The 19,309-nt window shown below is 38.0% G+C and overlaps 1 pseudogene; it reads left to right on the forward strand.

The window, feature by feature from the left end:
- The first annotated feature begins 3,527 nt into the window (after window positions 1-3,527).
- On the forward strand, window positions 3,528-9,403 carry LOC124873042 (annotated as a pseudogene).
- Window positions 9,404-19,309: the final 9,906 nt, after the last annotated feature.

Consider the following 19,309-nt stretch of genomic DNA (forward strand, 5'->3'; position numbering starts at 1 on the left):
TATCTTAAGTAAGTGAGTAAGTCTACATTTTTCTTTCTTTTAGTCCTTGGTGGATATACTTTTGTAACTGGGTCATTGTCAAGTTGTAGTGTTCAGTCCTGCTTCAGCTTTAATTTCTTTACACATGATCTCACATTTTTCCCAAGCACCCTCTGAAAAATGAAAGGATTCATAGTGAATCCAGCTGATGTGACACACCTGTGGGTTATTTTAGCCAAATTATGTGCTAATAAATTTAATAGTGCTTTTAGTGTCAGTTCTTGCATAAATGGCACACTGGGGAATTCCTCCTTTTGCTTTTCAAATAATCAAAATGCAAAAAATCATCAAACTTATGTGGCCTAATAAAACACAGCAAAGTCCTAAACAAAGCATGTAAAATGGTCTTCCTGTGCTCAACAGCAAGCAAAGGGCACCAGCTTTCCATTGACTGCAAGTTAATAAAAGCAACAACCAATTTTCAAGGCATGGCTAACAGATAATGTTTATTTCTTACCTGGTACTTGTGTGTCCTCCCACTAGCCCTCCTTAATGCCACCCTGGTCAACTGCCCCTACAGCCAATTCCGCCATTGTGTCTTAATTCAATCTTCACCAGTTTTTGTTACCTTTTTTGAAATTTTTAAAATAGGATGACTTTGGACACATTGTTGTAATCATGCTGTTGCTAGTACTGCTGTGGTCAAATTGATGCTCAAATGCTCAATGAGTCTCAAGGGTTACTAAGTCACTAAAGGGGCCTTCGCTATCCATGTCCTTTGCATATTGCACCACTTTGAAATGTGTGCCAGTAATATCTATAGGTAATAATGTTAAAACCGTTTGTATATCCAAAAAGCAAATATTGTCTTCCTCATTTAGAGAATAACCCCAACCATTAGAGACAACAGGTAGAAGTTAAAATGCAAATAAAGTTACGTAAACATACAGTCATATTCAATAAATAAGAATACGTGTTCCAGTGAGGATTGTTTGTCAGATTAAGAGTATTTTTTGAAAACAACCTTTAGGTATTATAAAACATATCTTCCAAAAAGGCCACATTTCTGTATTAAATAAATTTTTTATTGCTCTGATGTAATATTCTTATCTTAAATGTGCTTTCATTAGCTGTAAGCAGAAAATACTCCATTAACAAAAATAAAGGCTTGAAAACATCAGTTTGTGTGTAGTTAAATACATTACTTCGGCACAGCACATTAATGTGTTTTACTTAAATACACTGAAAATAAATACACTTTTTAACAATATTTTCATTTATTGTATCAGTCTGTAGATGCAGCTGCAGCCTAGTTTTAAAAAGGATGGATGCAAACTTTTGTTTTGCTTATCTCTTGAACCCTGTGATTAAGTTTTGCATAGTGTGGAAATTGTTAAGCTTCTCCTGACTGTGTATTAGAAGCTGTAAAGGACTTGCATTTCTTTTATGGCCCTCCCTCACCATTTCTAAAGATAATTATTAACAGACAGCTAAAAATAGATAATTATCAAGAGCATTTAGTGTCACTATAATACGGTGAAGGCAAAGTTAAGAGCACTTTGCTTGTTTTATACCTGGAATATAAAAAAAAAAAATTCTTTTAGCCAATGTTCAGATTAAAACATAAATGATATTAAAAAAAAATGTATCCACTGTTTTCAACATAGTATTGGGAGAGCATATGGGAACTAAGCTCTGCAGAGCTAAAGACCAATAAAATGGATTCTGAGTTTGACTGTTTATCTATTGCTCCTTTGCTGCACTTCATGAGGGATCCTGTTTTAGCTTTCATTAAAAGAAACATTACTTTCATGGTTAGTATCTTTTTTTTGTGTGAAGAGGAATTAATTTACAGTGTAACCCCCTTCCATTTTTGTTTAACACCATGGCGTTAAGGAAAGAGCTCGGTGTATAATAAATTGTAAACAGCTATACTACGTGAATCCATATAGTTATGGATTTAGATTAGAAGGCAAACATTATGTTTATAAGGTACAAAATTTAAATGCTAGTAAACTTTCTAATGTTGAGTAGATTGACAGAACTAAGGTTTCAGTAGGGTATTGTTTCTACAAAATGCAATATTGTATTTCCAAATTTATTAAGTAGAAAGCAATATTTGTCTACTTTCAATAATAATAATAATACTCTGTCCCTTCACTATTTTTTGGATTTCTTTATGAAAACTACAGGGGTTGGACAATGAAACTGAAACACCTGGTTTTAGACCACAATAATTTATTAGTATGGTGTAGGGCCTCCATTTGTGGCCAATACAGCGTCAATTGGTCTTGGGAATGACATATACAAGTCCTGCACAGTGGTCAGTGGGATTTTAAGCCATTCTTCTTGCAGGATAGTGGCCAGGTCACTACGTGATACTGGTGGAGGAAAACGTTTCCTGACTCGCTCCTCCAAAACACCCCAAAGTGGCTCAATAATATTTAGATCTGGTGACTGTGCAGGCCATGGGAGATGTTCAACTTCACTTTCATGTTCATCAAACCAATCTTTCACCAGTCTTGCTGTGTGTATTGGTGCATTGTCATCCTGATACACGGCACCGCCTTCAGGATACAATGTTTGAACCATTGGATGCACATGGTCCTCAAGAATGGTTCGGTAGTCCTTGGCAGTGACGCGCCCATCTAGCACAAGTATTGGGCCAAGGGAATGCCATGATATGGCAGCCCAAACCGTCACTGATCCACCCCCATGCTTCACTCTGGGCATGCAACAGTCTGGGTGGTACGCTTCTTTGGGGCTTCTCCACACCGTAACTCTCCCAGATGTGGGGAAAACAGTAAAGGTGGACTCATCAGAGAACAATACATGTTTCACATTGTCCACAGCCCAAGTTTTGCGCTCCTTGCACCGTTGAAACCGACGTTTGGCATTGGCATGAGTGACCAAAGGTTTGGCTATAGCAGCCCGGCCGTGTATATTGACCCTGTGGAGCTCCCAATGGACAGTTCTGGTGGAAACAGGAGAGTTGAGGTGCACATTTAATTCTGCCGTGATTTGGGCAGCTGTGGTTTTATGTTTTTTGGATACAATCCGGGTTAGCACCCGAACATCCCTTTCAGACAGCTTCCTCTTGCGAAAGTGTTCTAAATCCAGGAATAAATGATTAATCTAATCAACATGGATGAACTTAATAGCAGCAACTGAATAATGTGAGTAGAGAAAACAGACATGAAAACCAAACTCAAAATCTAACGCAGGCAGATCATGACAGTATCTCTGGCTAGTCAGATATTCCTGCAACAAAAGCTGATTAATCCTTATCTGAAACTCAGTGGAAATGAAGTAATTATTATTGCTGGTGTTTAGTGCTATTGTGTACAATGCATTGGAGCACTTATTACTCCTTTACAAAAAGGCTGCCACAGTGTGTTTATCATTCCAGCAGAACATTTTATATTGCCTGTTAGTCTGTTCAGTGTGCTTTTCTTAGTTGTACAGTAGTGATGTGGCAGACAGATAGGACATCAAAAGCAAAATCTTCTGCTGAGATGTCCTAGACTTGTAAAAATGGACATTTGAAAATGTGTCAGCAAGGTACACCAGTTTTTTTCATTTAAAGCCAGTTTAAATTTATAGATTTGCAGCCCAAGCTGGTACAATATGAATTAAGTTTTGTATAATCAGCTTGTGATTATCCTCCACTGAAAAGAGGCGTTCAATAGACAGAGGTTGTTAACTTTTCAACAAAACAGTTGGAAGCTTTGTTTCAGTTTGAGGGTGCCTGTTGCAAAAACTAAAGGCCTGTTGCTTTCCACACATGCAGCTCCAAGTCCATAAGCTGATGCTTTGACAAGCAAAGTTTTAGTTGGCAACTACTGCTAGCTGGCCATAATCACTAGGACCCAATTCTTACTTGTTAGTGAGTTTTCTCAACTGTCTAAAAACCTCGCAATAGTTTCTTTGTCCTATATGTGTGGAAACTGTATGCAGTATTTGTCGATATTCTGTAAAACTTCTTCAAAATGAAAAAATGACAAAATGATAAATTACCCGCGACTTGTTGATTCTTCGTCAAATGTCACGTTGGTGAAGGAATCCATGAAAAAAGTAAACCTCTCTCCTTTCATTGAGATTGAGATGGTACAAAACAGCAGGGTGACTTCAGTCATTTTACTTATATCTCATCAGCAACTGTTACCATAAACAACGGAATCTACATTGTCAAAACATGATTGCTATATCTGATATTTTTACTGTTTATAGATTGGAACATCTCTCTTTGGCAGCAACATTGTCGGTGTCCACTTTGAAGGGCTGGCTGGGACTGCCGCAGCTTCTGGGATAGCTATTGCTGGATTTAAATAGAATGTGAGTAATTGTTTTAGTAGGTCATTATAAAAACTTAACATTATCTCTGTGAGGTAAGCTCATAACCTGCAAGTTACCATGAGATTTGGTTTGCAGAAGCTATTATTAAATGTTAGAAACTTGTTTTATGTGTTTCAGGCACTCATTCTTGTCGTCATTCTGGGATGGGTCTTTGTACCAAACCAGGGTTTGTTATTAGGGAAGCATCTCACCGTTCTGGTAGGGATGGTGTTATCCACACAGACGTTTATATAGTTAGTTTCACACTCAGTCATGGCATTGATGTCCTCTCCATGTGGTTGGCACAGTGCATCCCAGTCTATAGCCTCAAAGCAACCTCGCAGGGCTTGTTCAGCTACCTATGACCATCTTATAGGTTGCCTCTGAACAAGAGCAGAGAAAAACAAGATTGTGATCCGAATTGACTAGAAGTCTTCTGATGAAGTCTTTGATTAAGTCTTCTCTATGTAACTGACAGAAACAGAGGGTGTATTCCTCTCAAGGCCATACATAAGCTAGTACATGTTCAGCAGTTATAAATATTCATCTAAATGTACGTTTTGCAAGATAGGTGATAGACGGTTACATAACAGTTACATAAGAACATAATAACTTTTAATCTTTATTGGGAATATTACTCCCTTTGATTTTGAATAGTATCTCTACACCATTTTTTATCTCAGGTGGTCTGGCTGTAGTAATCTACACAGACACCTTACAGACCGTCATAATGCTTACCACATCCTTGATTCTCATGGGTTTTGGTAATCTAATGTTTATTATATTACCTGCTGATTAAATGTTTGATGGATGAGGAATAAAAGTGTAAACCGGTCAAATCTCCATCCATCCTCATCTTTTGCTGAAGTGGGGGACTCTGAAAGGTTCCAGGATCTCTATAGGACGGAAATCCCCTCAGTCATTGGCAACATCAGCGTAGAGTTTTACCAGCCTGAAAAAAGTGTATTTGGGCAGAGGCCTTCCATCTTTTCAGAAATCCAATAACAGCAGACTAGCCATGGCCTGGCATGGTGCTTGGACTCACCATTCAGGCCACCTGGTTGTGATCAGGTTGGGAAGAAATATGATTATCTTCTCTGTTTAAAGATGTTATTTCCACTGACTCAGTAACAGGTTTTACAACATAACAGAAACAATCAAAGGTCATAAACTCATATAGTTGACTTTTACATAACTGTGCTTTAATCTTGCCAGGAAGAATCATTTAAAGATGAACCAATGTTGCAAAGAATCCCATAAAAAAGGGTTTTCTTGGTTAGGTTTATCTCAAAAGTAGCATAACCTCAATGAAAGGTGACACTGAGGTTATGGTACTTGTTACTTAAAATTTAATTATTAATTGAATAAAAAATAATGAAAGCCCCTTTCAGATCATACATTCAATTCGTCATGTATATGTGTTCTGTAAACCTTGCAATCATCTAAAAGTTGTGAGTGGGGGGGGGTTGAAGTTGACCTACTGCTATTGTGCCTTTGATTCGTCCCATTAAGTTGTGAGTGCCACAACGGTCATGAGATAAAAGTGCAAGGCAGGATTGCTGCATAAGTGGCATCTAGTGATATACAAAGCAAGGATCGCAGTAGAACAAGGAATGGCTGCAAAAATACTAGAGCCAGTAGATTAACCTAATCTGAGAACTAAATTATTTAACACAACCTAGTGCAGATGCTGCACAGCAATTTTGCATGTATTTGAAGCACTTAATGCCTTTTGACAGGTAACATGACAATTACAAGCTTGTGTTCAGCCAGATGCACGTACACATGAATACTAATTAATGTATGTAATACCCCATTTGGCTTTAATATTCTGGCTGCAGGTTTTGACAGCATACACAGCCCCTGTGATCTTGCTGAATTAGTTTCTCTGATTATTGTGGAACTATTTTCTGAAAGGGGCGTTAGAGGGTTACAGTAAAAATACATTATTTAGATTACTTGATGTGCAAATACGTATATACAGCACGAGCCAATAATTGGATTTAAGACCCCTGCTGGATTTAATTTTTTTATAGGTGCCTGAATTGTTTTAGATCTGATTATTGTGTATCTACCCTTTTCTTCAATGGCATAGACGGACATGATGGTGTAGGAAAATAACGCTACCACATCACTATAATAACATTTGACACTGTATCATTCACTATTCGATCAACACATGCTACAAGCTGCCACAAGTTTGTTTTACATTTGAAAAGTCTATTTTCAAATATATCATATTAGCTACACATGTGCGCCACTGTTGCAGAAGTGATGCAACTTCAACTTCAAATATTACCATTAACAAAATAATAACATTACTTGGTCTCCTCCTGCGCAAGGCAGACACTTCACTCATTATTCCATTCCGGATGTTTCCAGAATGGAATAATTATCTGACCTCTTAGGGGCACTGATTAAGCATTTAAATTTCATTTCTAGATTGTCCATTGATGCTATTATATGAATGAAACAAACAAAAAAAAGAACAATAACATCCCAGCAAAAGTAACACACTTGGTGAGCTGAATACCTCTATACCAGCCTTAATCCCAACACACATGCACTATTCAGAAGGACAGCACACATATTCTATGATTTGTGAAACAGTATTATTTTTGTGATATTTAATCCAGATGTAGTGACATGTGTGGACCCAGATGAATGTCAAAAATACTGTGGTACTAGTGTTGGATGCACCAACATTGCATATCCCAAACTGATGGTGGATCTGATGTCCAGTGGTGGGTAGATTAATATCGTTGTTTTAAAATCTTAATCTAAATTTGAGCTTTTTCCCATTTCATTGACATTTCTGTTGCTCTAACTCAACTACTTTCCTTTAGTTCTGAAGGGTTTGATGATGTCAGTGATACTGGCCACTGTAATGAACTCCCTTACTTCAATTTTTAGCAGTGCTAGAACTCTCTTCACCATGAACATCTACACTAAGATCCATTCCAATGCCAAAAAGAGGGAGGTGATGATTGCTGGCAGGTAACACACTTTTATCTTGTTTTTAGTATGATTATAGTTTACATTCCTGTCTTTTTTTTGTAACTGTATGGCTATTTAAACTGCACAGAGTGTTTATCATCTTCCTGATTGGTGTAAGCATTGCCTGGATCCCTATGGTGCAGTCAGCCCAAAATGATCAGCTCTTTGACTAGATTCAGTCAATTATAAGCTATCTGGCTCCATCTATTTCCACTGTGTTCTTTCTTGCCCTCTTTTGTAAGCATGTCAATGAGCCTGTGAGATTATTTTTAGTTTAGTTACAGCTTTTTATTGTCAGCAACGTAAGGGAGAAGGACAAGATGGGATGCTATATCTTCACAGGGAGATATTTTGTGGTTTAAGGGTTTTAAATTATTCCTACATATTTTATTCATTGTTCTGTCGAATATCAGAAAGATGTTTAATTTAATAGCACATTAACTTCCTTCTCTCTTTTTCAGGGTGCCCTTTATGGAGTAACCGTCAGTTTGGTAATAGGACTATCCAGGATTATTTCTGAGTTTATCTATGGCACAGGAAACTATGTTAACCCAAGTGACTGTCCCACAATTATATGTGGCATACACTACCTGTACTTCAGGATGATCCTGTTTGCTGTTTATTGTGCAGTCATACTCAGAGTCTCTCTAATTACCAAGAAAAATTGAGGCTTCTCTAAACAAATACAATATTCATATTTTCAGGGATCAAAACGAAGTCTTTTTATCTGCAAAATATTTCCTGTTGGTTCATTTAACCAGCAAGTTTGTTGATCCATCACTTTAATTTCCAGCTTTTAACTGAAAATTCCTGAACAGACTGGAATTTCATGCTGAAATTATTAATTTTTAAATCATAAAAATCAATCAAAACAAAAGTGAATATCATCAACCCTAACATGGCTGCCTCCCAGACTGCCAGTAGTACGTCACCGATACCCAGTTTTTCTCTTGACCAAGTTTTTATTTTAATAAATCAATCACATACGTATCATTGTCCAACCTTAATAGTTGCATTCACGAAAAGCACTGTATGCAGTGATGGTATCAGGCTGCATTATTAATAAGATTTCAATTAGCCTTGTCTTACTTTATCAGACTACGTCTTTCTACATGGAGGAATTTTTTAGTGAACTGTCATTATGTAAGTGCAGAGAATTTAGCTGAATTTCAGGAATGTCTAATCGAGTCAGTAAGTAAAATAACAAACAAGCTACTTGTTCCACTTTGTAAGCAATAACACTTTTGAAGTTGCCTTGACTTCATTTGGAATGACAGTAACCACTATTAAATCAATATATGACTTAGGCTGTAAAGTAAAAAAGGACGGAAGAGGCCATACTACTTTTCTATTTTTCCTCATAAAATACCTACAAAAGATTTCATTTGTGCTGTGTGATGTGATAGGCAAGCAGTTATTTTTACATTGTGAAAATCTTTTAATGTGTTGGTTTCTATGACAGCTGTATCGCTTGTGGTGGAGTCTGAAAACCAATATGGGGGAGAAAATGGCCATCGAACCAGATGACTGGATTAATCATGAGGAGGATGAAATAGAAGTAGAAGGTAATGAGCATGTATACAGATCTTATATTTCAGTAATTACAGCTCTAAAGGAACATACATTTATTTGAGGATCTACTTCTTTACAATAGGTATTTAAGTTACTTGAGTTGTTTTTTTTTGCTGTTTATTAACTTTTTTTATTTTTTTTTTAAGTTTGATATGAAAATCTTTTTCCATGTCTTACAGAACCTAAAGATGAACCTGGCTTCTGCAAGAAAGCAATCACATGCTTCTGCAGGCTTAAGCAGAAGAAAGCTGTAAAATTGACTCCTGAGGCGGAGGCAGAGCTGAAGAAGCAGTTCACTGATACAACAGAGGAACCTTTTTGGAGGAACTATGTTAATGCAAAGGCCATCAATCGCTCTGTTCACACGGATATTTTGGTTAGATGAATGCAGCATTAATTATTCATGGTTAATGTTATTTATAATTAAGTCACAGGGTTGAACATGCATATGAATTATGACCAAAACAGCCAGTAGCTTGTCATTCTTTAAATATAAAATATAACGCATTTCCATAACTGGGTACTCAGTATTTCCTCCTGTTTTATGCAATATGATCTCATCCAAAACACAAAGTGCAGTGCCTCAGAACATTTTAATTTTAGGCTTCTTATGATATTTGATCTACATTAATCAATTTAGATAAATAGAATGAAATCCAATTCAATAGAATAGAATAGAATAGAATTAATCTTCATTTTGTACTTCAGAGGAATATGGAAGTAAAATAGTCTCATTTTTTTTTTGTACTTAAAATTTGCCAGCAAAAATTCACCTGCAAGAATTCGCCTGAAAAAATTCACCGGCAGAAATTCTTCTGCAGAAATTTGCTTGCAAATATTCACCTGCAGAAATTCACCTGCAGAAATTCACCTGCAGAAATTCGCCTACAGAAATTCACCTGCAAATATTCACCTGCAGAAATTCACCTGCAGAAATTCGCCTACAGAAATTCACCTGCAGAAATTCACCTGCAAAAATTCACTTGAAAACATTCGCCTGCAAAAATTCGCCTGCAAATGTGTTGACCTTCTGGTGACTCAAGCCAAAGCAATCGGCACTCAATCGAGTCGAGCGTCTTTTAGCCAATCAGATTACGCTTATTTGATCACGTGACACACAATTGCCTTGGGCAGAGGCGAATCTCTTAACCGTTTGCTGGATAGTGGCTTAATGAAGATCAGTGATGAGATTCAAATGGGTGTTAATTACTTGGTGTTTTGGCAGAAATATATTATTTTTAGGCGAATTCTTGCAGGTGGATTTTTGCTGGCAAATTTTAAGTACAAAAAAAATTCACATACATAACTGCACAGGATAAAAATTCAGTGTTATAAATTCAATGTCTAAAAAATGTCTGACTATTTTACTTCCATAGAGGAACATACCCTTTGGCTCACTGATAAGTTGACAAAAAATATTTAAAAGAACCAAGTACAAGAAACAAGAAAACAAGAAAATAAAAGAAAAAATGTTTTGTAAAGTCATGTTGCCAGGAGTAAACCAGTACCGTAAGCCATGCAATTTCTGAAAATGATGTATGCATCCACATACATCTCTTCTGACATCTACACATTATCTGTGTTTAGAGGTTTCAGATTTTCTGTGGGTTTTATTGATGTCTTGTAAAAGAAGAAGTGTAAAGCACAACAGTTCACTAATGTAGCGCTGGGTTGGCTCCTCTTTATTTCCAAATGAGGAAAACAGATTTTTTTTAACACAAGAGAACTTTGGATTATGACCGAAAGAACGAGATCCTGGATACAAGCGGCTGAAATGAGCTTCCTCCGTAGGGTGGCCGAGCACTCCCTTAGAGATAGGGTGAGGAGCTCAGCCATCAGGGAGGGGCTCGGAGTAGAGCTGCTGCTCCTCCACATTGAGAGGAGCCAGTTGAGGTGGCTCGGGCATCTATACCGGATGCCTCCTGGATGCCTTCCTCGGGAGGTGTTCCAGACACGTCCCACCGGGAGGAGGCCCGGGGGACGGCTCAGGACACGCTGGAGGGACTATGTCTCTCGGCTGGCCTGGGAATGCCTTGGGCTCCCCCTGGAGGAGCAGGAGGAGGTGTCTGGGGTGAGGGACGTCTGGGTGTCTCTGCTGAGTCTGCTGCCCCTGCAACCTGGTCCCGGATAAGCGGAAGACGACGAGTACAAGTACGAGTAAAATGAAGATACATTTTCATGTCAATGATGTACACACATGTTGAGGTTATTATTATCAAATAAAGTGACTAGCTTGGCTTATCAAGCATTTAAATGGTTATAAATTCCCTCGAAATGAATGGACTATGTGTCTCTTTTCTTAGGGTTTTCTCAGTTTATGTGCTCTAAGTCTTGAATGTTGTTGCTTCCTACATTTGCATTTTAATACATGTGTTTGCGATTTTTTTTAGGACGTCTGGGTGGGGGAGGAATAACTTTTTTTTGGCTCTCTTCCGTGTTTAGCTTTTTAATAGTTTGTAACCTAAAAAGTCAAATAAATGTTTTTTGTTTTTTTTCTGCAATACACTTTAAATTTCTGCCTTAAACCAATCACATTATAAGTAAACTATACATTAATTTACAAATTTGCCCAAATACACTTTTTTCATTTCTAATTTTCTCAATTTTTATTATCAACTCTGGTTCATGTTCCCTCATTAAAGACACCAGCGGCACACATCCTGTTATTAAATGTTTTACTGTTATTGCGTTAGCTGTGTTTTCTCCAGGGAATTGTATTTTAACGTATATCCAATATCTGGCAGCTGCAAACTATGTTACTTGTAATAAGATCATCAATTGTGTTCAACAAATGTTGTGCTGATCTGTGTTAGTCTTTTATGCCTTGAAGAGGCCAGGCAGTTTTTGAAAAAATGAGGACAAACATATAAATTTTTTGATTCTGTTAAACGGCTGGGTAAGACAGTGTGTCACTGTTTCAAGTTAAGAATAATAATAGTACTTTCTACTGTTTTCAGCCTATAATCTAAATCTTAATCTTTCACAATTATGATTGCAAGAAGATTCTTATCTTCTTGACTGTGGCTTCTGTTGTTGCATACCCGAACTGAGCATATTGTCGCATAGTCGAAGGAGAACTTTGAGGATTTTTTAAAATCCAGTCACAATGTCTTTCACGGAAGATGCAGAGTCTTGGGACAGAGGGGAAGACGAGTCCATAACCATGGCAGGGGTTAATTAAGGAAATAAAAAGCTCCCCAACAGCAGAGTCCCAGTACTGGGCAGAACTTGCTCCAAAATGTTTAAAGCTTTAGACATTGTAGTTTTGCACGTAGGACTGGGACAACTCTTGTGGAGAGGCAGACCAAATGGTGGTCCCAGTTTTTAAAGAAAGGGCACTGGAAAGTGTGTTCCAGCTAATGAGGGATCACACTTCTCCGTCTCCCTAGGAAAGTTTACTGTGTATGGAAAGGGGGCTTCAAGCGATTAATGAATCTCAGATTCAGGAAGAGCAGTAGGACTTTTGTCGTGGCCTTTGAACAGTGCAGCAGATCTTTACCCTCACTGCTTAAAGCATATTGAGTGTAGTTGTCCAGACTGTGTATCCCAAAGTGTTCTGTGGGAGGATGCTAAAAAATTTGATCAAATTCTGCAAACAAGAGTAGGGCAAAAGTTCTCAACGGCAATGTAACAAGACTGTTGCAAAAATCTATGGTTGGTGAACTGATCTATCTTCAGCTTGACCACAAGATGTCACTAGGTGACACATTATTGCAAGGCTGCATCATTTCAAAAACTCTTATTTAAAGTCTGTATCTAGCCACCATAAAACAATGTGCAAAATCAAGCAGTTTATAGGGTAGGGCAAAAACTTGGGATTAGATTTGCTCTTTAATTTTTTTTCACCTGTCGGTTCCATGAAAATTATGAATAAAAATATGAAAAAATGTTATTGTGTGCAATTAATGTGTGCTGTTTAGTGGTACAATTGCGCTATTGAATTTAACTGGTGTCCTACTGTTCTAATAACAGTAGAGCCATATTTGTGTTTGTGGGACTCTGACTGCTATGCAGTTACAGATGTGAAGACAAAAGCTTGTTCTTTTATTCTTTTTAATATTTAAAATATTTTTTTTACTGTTACACCCTAAACTATTATCATAAAATTTCAAATTAACGCCACCCATCAATATTAAAATGAAGGAAAACAATTTCTTAACTCATTTTTTCAAAATGTGGCTGCAGTAGCTGTTGCACGTATATTGATCTTCACTTGATTAGGATAAGACCTCAACTTTTGCAAATTCTGGCCAGAATAAATAGATATATTTAATAAACTGCAGTGCCAAAAACCTGAAAAAATGTTTTTTGTCTCTAGTGACACAGTACTGGTTGGCTATATTATTTCAAGTGTGATGTAGAATGTGTGCTTGTAGATTTATAACTTTAAGCAATACATCGCTGTCTTGCCGGATCCCTCTTGGAAAAGAGATTTTAAATCTCAATGAGGTTTTATCTGGATATATAAAGGTTTATATATACCTGCTTATCCGTGCAGGGTTGCAGGGGGGGATTGTGCCTATCTCCAGCAGACAAGAGACGAGGCAAGAGATGGGCTATACCCTGGACTGTTCGCCAGTCTATCCCAGGGCAACACAGACACACAGGATAAATAACCATGCACTCACACACAGACACATATAAGGGCAATTAGTAACATGCATATTTTTGGACAGTGGTAGGAAGCTAGAGTACCCAGAGTGAACCCAGGCATGCACAGGGAGAAAATGGAAACTCCGTTAAAAAAGACCCCTGTCAAGATTCAAACCCAAGACGTTCGTGCTTTAAGGCACAGATGCAACACCATGCAGTCCTAAGTTATGAAACATGACAGTTCCACATTCCTAAAATTGCATCCATAAACAACAAGCACAATGACAAGTTTAGTTATGCTTTTATAGCAATACAACAAGACAAACAGAAAGACATACTAAAGTTTTTGTCTCCAGTTGAGAAAGAAGAAAGACAAAAACTGTGGGCCATCTCCTTATTCAGAGGTATAACAGAACACTGTAAAAACATCTTATCCCATCCTCAAAATCCCACCCAAGCAAATAAAAAAAGCACCGAAAATGATGGCAGGACGGGGACCAATTTGTAATATTAAAATGTAGACAAAAAAACGCTGTCATTCCGATACGATCTCTCAACTGCTCTCAGAGCTTTAATATAGTGCTTTGTTTGTATCAATATGTCCTGAAACTTTCCACATTTAGTCACATTACAACAACAAAAATCTGTGTATTTTATTAAGATTTTATGTAATACAGGTCCTTCTCAAAATATTAGCATATTGTGATGAAGTTCATTATTTTCCATAATGTCATGATGAAAATTTAACATTCATGTATTTTAGATTCATTGCACACTAACTGAAATATTTCAGGTCTTTTATTGTCTTAATACGGATGATTTTGGCATACAGCTCATGAAAACCCAAAATTCCTATCTCACAAAATTAGCATATCATTAAAAGGGTCTCTAAACGAGCTATGAACCTAATCATCTGAATCAACAAGTTAACTCTAAACACCTGCAAAAGATTCCTGAGGCCTTTAAAACTCCCAGCCTGGTTCATCACTCAAAACCCCAATCATGGGTAAGACTGCCGACCTGACTGCTGTCCAGAAGGCCACTATTGACACCCTCAAGCAAGAGGGTAAGACACAGAAAGAAATTTCTGAATGAATAGGCTGTTCCCAGAGTGCTGTATCAAGGCACCTCAGTGGGAAGTCTGTGGGAAGGAAAAAGTGTGGCAGAAAACGCTGCACAACGAGAAGAGGTGACCGGACCCTGAGGAAGATTGTGGAGAAGGGCCGATTCCAGACCTTGGGGGACCTGCGGAAGCAGTGGACTGAGTCTGGAGTAGAAACATCCAGAGCCACCGTGCACAGGCGTGTGCAGGAAATGGGCTACAGGTGCCGCATTCCCCAGACCTGGGCTACAGAGAAGCAGCACTGGACTGTTGCTCAGTGGTCCAAAGTACTTTTTTTGGATGAAAGCAAATTCTGCATGTCATTCAGAAATCAAGGTGCCAGAGTTTGGAGGAAGACTGGGGAGAAGGAAATGCCAAAATGCCAGAAGTCCAGTGTCAAGTACCCACAGTCAGTGATGGTCTGGGGTGCCGTGTCAGCTGCTGGTGTTGGTCCACTGTGTTTTATCAAGGGCAGGGTCAATGCAGCTAGCTATCAGGAGATTTTGGAGCACTTCATGCTTCCATCTGCTGAAAAGCTTTATGGAGATGAAGATTTAATTTTTCAGCACAACCTGGCACCTGCTCACAGTGCCAAAACCACTGGTAAATGGTTTACTGACCATGGTATCACTGTGCTCATTTGGCCTGCCAACTCTCCTGACCTGAACCCCATAGAGAATCTGTGGGATATGTGAAGAGAACGTTGAGAGACTCAAGACCCAACACTCTGGATGAGCTAAAGGCCGCTATCGAAGCATCCTGGGCCTCCATAAGACCTCAGCAGTGCCACAGGCTGATTGCCTCCATGCCACGCCGCATTGAAGCAGTCATTTCTGCCAAAGGATTCCCAACCAAGTATTGAGTGCATAACTGTACATGATTATTTGAAGGTTGACGTTTTTTGTATTAAAAACACTTTTCTTTTATTGGTCGGATGAAATATGCTAATTTTGTGAGATAGGAATTTTGGGTTTTCATGAGCTGTATGCCAAAATCATCCATATTAAGACAATAAAAGACCTGAAATATTTCAGTTAGTGTGCAATGAATCTAAAATATATGAATGTTAAATTTTCATCATGACATTATGGAAAATAATGAACTTTATCACAATATGCTAATATTTTGAGAAGGACCTGTATACCAACACAATGTTGTGCATAACTGTAATGTAAAAGGGAAATCAAATTTGGATTTTTTTTTTTTTTCTTGTTAAATTCTGAAGCGCAGCATGCATTTAGCCCCATTTCATCCAGTGCAATAAACTGCATCAAGGAGTCACTTAACTGGAAGATGCAGTCAGGTGTTAGTATCTGTTGACAAATCTGGCTTTTATGTAAGACCAAGCCATCTAGGGGAAGCAGGAAATATGTGGAAGACGTGCTTTGATCAGATGTGACCAAAATAATTTAGACTGAAGCATGAAAACAGATCAACCAAAAATAATCTAAACATATAGCTAATAGTACGTTTCTTTTAATTTCTAAAATGGAATGGAAATAATACAGGTCCTTCTCAAAATATTAGCATATTGTGATAAAGTTCATTATTTTCCATAATGTCATGATGAAAATTTAACATTCATATATTTTAGATTCATTGCACACTAACTGAAATATTTCAGGTCTTTTATTGTCTTAATATGGATGATTTTGGCATACAGCTCATGAAAACCCAAAATTCCTATCTCACAAAATTAGCATATTTCATCCGACCAATAAAAGAAAAGTGTTTTTAATACAAAAAACGTCAACCTTCAAATAATCATGTACAGTTATGCACTCAATACTTGGTTGGGAATCCTTTGGCAGAAATGACTGCTTCAATGCGGCGTGGCATGGAGGCAATCAGCCTGTGGCACTGCTGAGGTCTTATGGAGGCCCAGGATGCTTCGATAGCGGCCTTTAGCTCATCCAGAGTGTTGGGTCTTGAGTCTCTCAACGTTCTCTTCACATATCCCACAGATTCTCTATGGGGTTCAGGTCAGGAGAGTTGGCAGGCCAAATGAGCACAGTGATACCATGGTCAGTAAACCATTTACCAGTGGTTTTGGCACTGTGAGCAGGTGCCAGGTTGTGCTGAAAAATTAAATCTTCATCTCCATAAAGCTTTTCAGCAGATGGAAGCATGAAGTGCTCCAAAATCTCCTGATAGCTAGCTGCATTGACCCTGCCCTTGATAAAACACAGTGGACCAACACCAGCAGCTGACACGGCACCCCAGACCATCACTGACTGTGGGTACTTGACACTGGACTTCTGGCATTTTGGCATTTCCTTCTCCCCAGTCTTCCTCCAAACTCTGGCACCTTGATTTCTGAATGACATGCAGAATTTGCTTTCATCCAAAAAAAGTACTTTGGACCACTGAGCAACAGTCCAGTGCTGCTTCTCTGTAGCCCAGGTCTGGGGAATGCGGCACCTGTAGCCCATTTCCTGCACACGCCTGTGCACGGTGGCTCTGGATGTTTCTACTCCAGACTCAGTCCACTGCTTCCGCAGGTCCCCCAAGGTCTGGAATCGGCCCTTCTCCACAATCTTCCTCAGGGTCCGGTCACCTCTTCTCGTTGTGCAGCGTTTTCTGCCACACTTTTTCCTTCCCACAGACTTCCCACTGAGGTGCCTTGATACAGCACTCTGGGAACAGCCTATTCATTCAGAAATTTCTTTCTGTGTCTTACCCTCTTGCTTGAGGGTGTCAATAGTGGCCTTCTGGACAGCAGTCAGGTCGGCAGTCTTACCCATGATTGGGGTTTTGAGTGATGAACCAGGCTGGGAGTTTTAAAGGCCTCAGGAATCTTTTGCAGGTGTTTAGAGTTAACTTGTTGATTCAGATGATTAGGTTCATAGCTCGTTTAGAGACCCTTTTAATGATATGCTAATTTTGTGAGATAGGAATTTTGGGTTTTCATGAGCTGTATGCCAAAATCATCCGTATTAAGACAATAAAAGACCTGAAATATTTCAGTTAGTGTGCAATGAATCTAAAATACATGAATGTTAAATTTTCATCATGACATTATGGAAAATAATGAACTTCATCACAATATGCTAATATTTTGAGAAGGACCTGTATATAAAAAACATGTATATTGTGGTCATTTTTCCACATGACCATCTTGTCTATTAATGAGAACCCCCTTTTCTAACAGAAAAAGAAAAATTGCCTTTTCTTTTAACTTGTAATAATTCAAAAACTGAACAAAAAAACAAGGGGTATTCTATTTATCCCTTTCGCATTCTTGTTACAGAAAAAAAAGACAACTACTTAAATAGCAGTTTCAGTTTAATTAAAGTAGTAAAACATTCAGCATCTCATGACACATCACTTACCAACTTTAGAGGGTTTTCTTTTTCCCTTCTTGTTCCAAAAGCTAATTATTAACAAACAGATAAAAAATACATGATTATCAAGAACATTTATTGCTCATATGAAGGGTTGAAGGTGAGGTTATTTTTTATATACTGTAATAATTTTTAGCAAAGCTCATTTAGATTAAAATCAGACTTGTCAAGGAAACATTTTTACAATTGTAGCCACAACTTGACAAAATGTCTTATGGCACTAATTAGTTATATTATATATCTTTATTTCAACTTCTTAAGTAGTATTTAATGCATTTATTTATTTATCTTTATAAGAGTCAAAATTGTTATAGTAGGTCAGTGAATTATGACAATAGAGCTAAATAAGTCCCCTTCATACATTTTACATTGAAATGGAGTTTTAACAAAAATTCAACATGGAAGACTCACCACCCCGTCTCGTCCAATCAGTCCTTACTGGCTGCTCCAATCAACGGCAGGTCTGCACTCCTCCTTGGCCAATCATCTACCAGGGCATCATTTTAAAGACCATCTGCATGGAAGACACCGCTCTTCTGCTTAGCTTCGACCCTCCTCCACCCCTTCTCCCACCTCCTTCCATACCAAGGCCTACGCCACCACCAGGATCGGATCCCAGGGGGGAAGACGTACCTAATCATAATCATAAGATGTTTATTCAAACTCACTTCATCCTCAGCGTTCACGGCTTCCTCAGGGGTCCGAGCGCCAAAGAAATAATCTTTCATTAATAAACTCTTTAACCGTCTTCTTGTTGTTTTTCCATTATGTAGTCTTTCCAGGTTGAATTGTGCCAATGAAAGAATTTACACAATGAAATGAAAATGACAAAAATACAACTTGCCGGCTGGGCACAAGTACACATGCAACAAACTAGCAGTTTTTACTCGTAATATAATATGTATTCAGTTTTGTGGAATAAGAAGCTATAATTCACTACTTTCTACTCCTTTTGTTGTTTTATTTAGAAAACTTGAAATTCGGTTAACACATGCTGGATATTTTTTTAATTATCTATGATATTTTATGTTTAAGAAAAACTATGATGCAATAACCAGATGTGTGCAAGAGTGATTAACAAAAAGAGGAAATAATACAGAAGAAATGGCTACAGGAAGAACAGTGAATTTACTGTCCTTAAAGATTAACAGAATTATTTCCAGAAAGTTTATACATTTTGCAGCATTAATATTTATAACAAACTGACCTACAAGTAAAGTTTTTTTCTTGCAAATATCCCCACCTGTACTATTAACCAGCCCTGCCCCCTCCCTCTTTCTGTCACACCCACACACACACACACACACACACACACACACACACACACACACACACACACACACACACACACACACAGAAGATATAAAGGTAAGTGTTGTGTGTGTGT

The sequence above is a fragment of the Girardinichthys multiradiatus genome, chromosome 8 (assembly GCF_021462225.1).
Source record: "Girardinichthys multiradiatus isolate DD_20200921_A chromosome 8, DD_fGirMul_XY1, whole genome shotgun sequence".
NCBI classification, from domain to species: Eukaryota; Metazoa; Chordata; class Actinopteri; order Cyprinodontiformes; family Goodeidae; genus Girardinichthys; species Girardinichthys multiradiatus.